At 48.3% G+C, this 6,051-nt stretch overlaps 1 long non-coding RNA gene across 1 annotated transcript; it reads right to left on the bottom strand.

The window, feature by feature from the left end:
- Positions 1-230: 230 nt before the first annotated feature.
- LOC306649595 lies at positions 231-3,009 on the bottom strand. Its single transcript, XR_013760665.1, has 3 exons — positions 2,864-3,009; positions 928-1,101; positions 231-467 (listed from the first exon to the last, which is right to left on the bottom strand). It is a non-coding gene; the product is annotated as an uncharacterized lncRNA (long non-coding RNA).
- Positions 3,010-6,051: the final 3,042 nt, after the last annotated feature.

The raw sequence follows: 6,051 nt of genomic DNA, 5'->3' as shown, positions 1-6,051 counted from the left end.
GTGGCTTTTCCTCTAGTGGCCTTATCAATCTCCTTGGTCAGGAGGTTGTGTGACCCAGAGATGCAAAGCTCCTTGGAGAAGTCCTCTTGTTCCCTGGGTTCAGGCTGACTTTGAGGGCAAGACCCAAATATGGACTTTTCTTGACCTCTGTATTTAATCTCAATCTCTAAGTTGATCTTAACCATCAAGCAAGACAGTCTCACCAGACATAAAGTAAGAGGACTGGGCTTTAGCTTTAATGTCTATAACTTTACAGTTATTTACCCCCCTTTTATCTAATTGGGGTTTACATTATCTATTCTGTAGGTGGTGGCTTTCTATTCCAAGTTAATTTATGATGTTCGCTCTTGAAGCAGTACTTCTGCAAAATATTGATCAGGCAACAATTAGAGTTTACAAGGAAAATACAAAATGGAGTCATCAACAGTAAAACATTCAGTTTAGGCAATAGCTATTTTGAATTTTGGCTGAGTTCTCATTTGAGATCACAGTAATCTTTACAACAGACATTAAACTTTTGAACACAACTTTAAATGAGTTAAAGTCAGGCTTACTTTGGAGCCATTGTAATGTGTAGCAGGGTGGTGAGGCAGAGCCTTAACGTGGGGCTTTTTAGTGAGGGGTAAAGATAAACACAGATTTTGAAGATGAAGCTGAGATCAGATGGAGCTCTGTTTTCTGATGGAAATGCAGATCTAAAGAGTTATGTCAGCAATTCTAAAGTTACTGTAAGGTGGGCAGGAACCAGAGAAGGGAGCTGCTGAAACACTGGTTATCTAGCAAAAGAATTCCTTCCTGCCCAAGAGCTGTGTGCTGAGATCAATGCACTGCCATAGCAGTTAGGCATCTTGTGCCCCTGCACAGGAGCACTCCCAGGCTCCAGGCATGCACAGCCATGAGGTCATCAGAGACCCCAATCTCAGTCACTGTTGTCCCATTTTTGCTACTGCGCATTACACTCCTTCTTAAATGTCATTTTACATATACCCTATTGATGACAGGTCCTATAATAGAACATTAAATGATAGGTTTACCATTACAGGCAAGTTTAATTTGGAGAACAGCAGCTTGATAAATTTTCAGCTTTAAAGGCTTGTATACCTGGAAATATGAACACATTTAATATGCAAAGAATAATGTTTTTAAGTATGTTACTCCATGGAATAACTTTATAAATTAATCAGATGTCTCTAACAAACACATTTGAATAATCCCATACACATCGACTCCAATTCACTCATCTTATTGTAGAAAAAACAAGACATCAGACAAGTGTACCAACAGTATTTGCCGTCTCTTTCCTGTTGAAGAAAATTCCTAGAAAAATTGATGTTAGACATTTTATAAACATTAATATTTTATTAGTGCGACCACCTAGAGACTTGTGAGTTAATTTTAATGATATTTTACTTCTATTAGTCTACCCAATTTAAATTGAACCTCATTAAATCACGTGAATTAAAAATATTTGGATCCACTTTTAAAATTTTAATTTTTATACGTGCTTATATCTAACACAAAAGCAAAGGCCTTGTAATATTTATTTCCATTGCAATGTAATGGATATTCAAAAATAACTCTAGAGTTGGATAAAAAGAACTGATCAAAAATCATTAACCTAGGTCTGTAGGATCAAAATTGTGAGCTCAAAAATACAGCATTTAAGGAAAACAAAGTCCTAGAAGAAAAATGATAATGGTTATTAATTAAAGCATGAGAAAATGAGAAGGAGAGAAAAATTGAAAGGGAGAAAAGTATTCTGAGTTGTAGCCCAGGAGAAATTTAAAATGGACAATTTTTTTTTCTTGGGTTTGAAACTGGTCTCCCATTGAGCCTTTCTTCATTTACATTTCCTTTTAATTTCTTGAGCCTGCAGGGAGAGCTAAGAAGCAAGAAAGAAAAGATTTGAAAATAAGGAATCAGCCAGGAGAACGTGTTCGGGTTTTACTCCCTCCGCGCCAGCCACCTCCCCTAAAGGAGCTCGAATGTGTGCACGAGACCGCGTGGTGGGGGGCCTTGGTGGGCTGAATGGAGGAGCGGAAGGAGGCCAAGGAGAGGAATGAGCAGGAGCTTCTGCAGTAGGGGACCTGTAAGGACATGACTCATCAGCTGGATTAAACTCGGAAGAGAAAGAAGGGTTAAGAGCAGGGGGAGAAGCCAAGAGAATGTGTTAGGTTTAGCAAGAAAGAAAGGAAAGACACGAAGGGGAAGAGTCCCTTTCCATTCACCAGGTCGCCCACATAGGTACTTAACTATAACTAGTATAATTAGGCATATAATTTTACCTAGTGTAAAGCTAGAATTTAGGGTGCCATAAATAGACCATTCTGACTTACTATCTAAAGGACAATTTAGCTCTAATTCAGGGAACAGGTGAAGGGGGTTGAGATGATTTAATAAACATCTCAGGGGCGAGTTTGCTGGGCTGGATGTCCTGGATCCCATGGTGAACTGAGACCCACCTGGCTAGTGATTAGTGGCATCCAAGAACCACGGTGCCAGGCAAGGAGAGGTTAGTACAGAGGTTTGGTCATCACCAATACCAGTGTCTAACCAGGCATTAGCCGAGAGAGTTTGAAGACCTGGCCAGGATTTCAAGCGAGACAAAAAAATATAAAAGAGCCTCAAACCCTGAGAAAGAATCTCAGCACCATAAAATCAGGAATCCACCCAGAAACTAGGACCAGCTATGGGGACCAAGGAGGTACCCGCACACCTCGGCAGTCTTGAGAGCACTCGATTTACAGAGGGGGGCCACGGCAGCGGGAGCCGTGGCGGCGGCAGAGGCAACCGCGGGAATGGCCGCTTCTCAGATCAGCCGAGATGTGTTTAAGTGGTCAGGGCCTGCTTAAGGGGAACTCACCAATTTTGGAGTCCGGGGTTGTATGCAGAAAACTGGGCATCCAGGTAAATGGAAGGTGAGCCTGTATCCGCGGGCGCTGGGGCTATGGGATGGGATTCCGCTTGTTTAGTCAGCGGAAAAACCCATCCCGGGTTTCGGCACCAGATGTTAGGGGCAGTTGTGGCTCATCGATAGCTCCCAGAAAAACGCTCTGCAGACACAAGGTCTCACACAAGGGACTTTATTTTATGCGGACGATTCACATCTGCTGGGGTGGGGGGAGAAAGAAGAAGGAGAAAGATGGTGCGTGGCCTCTCCCAGATATTGGAATCTCGCAGGCTCGGAGGAACCAATAGCATGTTAGGACGCAACGTGGGAGGCAGGAAGATTACGGCAGCGTAAGCCAGAAATTTCTGTAATGCATGAGGCGGGCAGAATGCAGACTGACAGGTGATGGGGAGGCCGGACAGTCCTGTAACGGGAGAGGTGGTGGAACGCAGATTGACAGGTGGTTGGGAGGCCGGATTCCTTACAATCCCTTTCCTTTAGGGTGCCCTAGTCCTTCACCCTGTCTCAGTCCATTTGTGCTGCTATGACATAATACCACAGACAGTATTGTTTATAGAGAACAGGAGTTTATTACAGTTCTGGAGGCTGGGAAGTCCAAAGTCAAGGCGCTGGCATCGGGTGAGGGCGGCTCTCTGCTTACAAGATGGCATCTTTCATGCTGTGTCCTGTGGCAGGAGGCCGAGGGCACAAAGGGGCAAACTCCCTCTGTCAAGCCCTCGGATAAGCACCTGATCTCATTCACCTCGGCATCGCATGACTCAGTCACCCAGGATTGAGCTTCAACATGACTTTCTGGAGGGGACACCATCACTGGAACCATGGAACTCCCCAACGCCTTCACCCCAGTGGACACCTCCCCTGGGGGCGAGCGAGTCCCAGGCCTGCTGGGGCCCCAACACTCTAGCCTTGGTTTCACCCTCTGGATGGTCCTCTAGGCCCTGTGCTGTGCCCGAGCAGCCAAGGGGATGGCCTCTCCTGTCCTCTGCCTGTGACACAGAGCCCAGCAGGCCTCCTGCCGGGAGTGCCCCTTCCTCAGGTAGCCTTGGTTTCCTTCCCACCCCTTGGCCATCTTCCTCCTGGGTCTGAGTTCACTTAAATGTCTCCAAATCCCAGTCTTTGGGAAAGTTTCTCCTTCCTCAAAGCTGCACTTCCTTGGCCTGAGACCTTTGGGATCAGACCACAGGAAGCTGGTCCCCCGCCTCAGGGGTGGCAGCTGTCCCGCTGTGAAGTCTTTTCTCTGTCTGGATGCTGCTCTGACCTTCTCCCACCACCTCTGGCCAGCGTTGAGCTCTTCTCCTGGGCAGAAGAACCTTTAATTTCTTGTTCACATCACAAGCCAATCAATTCAAAGATGTTGGGTTCAAGAGACTCTCCTGAGATTCAAGGGCAACATAGTAAAAGAGGAACACATTAGAGTCAGTATTGAATCCTGACGTTGCTTAGCTTTGGCCCTACTTGGAGGCGGGGTGGGTGGCACCTCTTGGACCTTTGTGGAGAGCAGAGATCTAAATAATGGCCTGTCTGACTCTCATGGCGGCATTTGCACTGGGACCTGCCTGTGCCAAGGTGCAGGTCAAGGTGCCCCAGAGGCTATGGTCACACTGACCAGGAGTGGCTACGTGTGAAGGCACAGGTCTCTTTCAGTCAAGGCCTTGAGTTCAGCACCTTCTCCAGGGGTAGGGAATTCTGAGCAAACCAAGCTGACCCTAAGGTCTCACCTGTCCTGCATCCTTCAGAATGCCTGCTTTGCTGAAACTTTCCCACAACTAACTTTTAATGATGAAACCTATATAATAAACTTGCTGAGCTAGCTCAGAGTCAGTCAAGACTCACCAGGACTTGGCTCCTCACCTGGCCCTCACTTTTTCTCCCTGTGTGTGTCTGTTTGTCTTTTCTTTACCCCCTCATGGCCTCTCTAGTCTCTCCCTAATTAAAGGCTGGGGTCCGGAGCAGGGATGGGGCCTTGACAGACCTGTCCCTCTCGTAGCCCCCTATGCATTCAGTCCGTGTTAGTCAGCTTCCCAATAGTGTGAAAGAATCTGGAGTAAATCAACTTGGAGAGAGGAAGGGTTTATTTTGGGTGACAGTTTTGGAGGTTTTGAGCCATAGTCACATGGGTCTGTTGCTCTTGGGCCTGCGGTGAGACAGCACAACACGGTGACATGCGTGGCAGAGGAAGCTACTCACCCTGTGGCACCCAGGAAGCAAAGAGTGAGAAGGGGGAAGAGTCCCTACATCCCCTTCTGGGGCATACTCCTAATGACCTTGCTTCTTTTCACCAGGCCACACTTCTAGATTCCACCCCTCCCAGAGTGGCACAGGAGGGGGACGGAGCCTTAAACACATGGGCCTTTAGTGGACACTTACCCAACCATAGCCCTACCCTTTGCCACTGAGTCAGAGCTTGACCCCGCCTCTTCCTTCCCTCAGATTCTCTGGCCCTCCCACTAGAGAAAGAATTAGTCTGTGGCAGCACCTGGGTTCTCTGAGGGGCTGCCTCAGGAATTGAGCCTGCAGAGTGCATATTACAGGGCCCTGGCTCGGCTCCAGGAGGAGGGGAAGGAAGAGGAGCAGGAGGAGAAGGCCACCCAGGTAGGCCCAGAGCACCTGCCCCACAGGAGGCTGCTCCCCGCACCTGGGGCCTCTCCCCAGGGACTGACAGCCACAGGCTCTCGACGGACCGATGGTACACCCAGCATCAGGGAACGAGTCCTTCCCTGACGAGGCTTCCAGGTGGCGCGTGTTCAGCCCCTCACTGCCCACGCCTTCATGCCGTCTGCAGGGAGCCCGTGCACAGGAAATGCCACCATCAACACTTTCATACAGAGCGTGTAACTTCTCAGGGCGAAGGGACTGCATGGAGATCGTTCAGAGCTACTGCAAGAACTCGGGGTGAGAACCATCCCTATGTCTTCTATGGGGCCACAATGGCTGTGCAGTAGGGTACCTTTTGGAACAAAGCTAGAGTTGGTCCCAAAGACAGAATCCAGTTCCACTGGCAGAGTCACCCAGAGCTGGGGAATCTGCGTGTTCCTCTCCAAAGCTAGGTGGAGGAGGGCTGTGTGTGGGGGCGCCGGACCTGCTCCCCGGGTGGGCTGTTCTTAGGCAGGTGCTCCTTATGGCGGCAACTTCAGGCTTAC

The sequence above is a fragment of the Sciurus vulgaris genome, assembly GCF_902686455.1.
Source record: "Sciurus vulgaris genome assembly, chromosome: 2".
Lineage (NCBI taxonomy): Eukaryota > Metazoa > Chordata > Mammalia > Rodentia > Sciuridae > Sciurus > Sciurus vulgaris.
The sequence above is the reverse complement of the archived record's forward strand: the minus strand, read 5'-3'. Positions and strand labels throughout refer to the sequence as shown.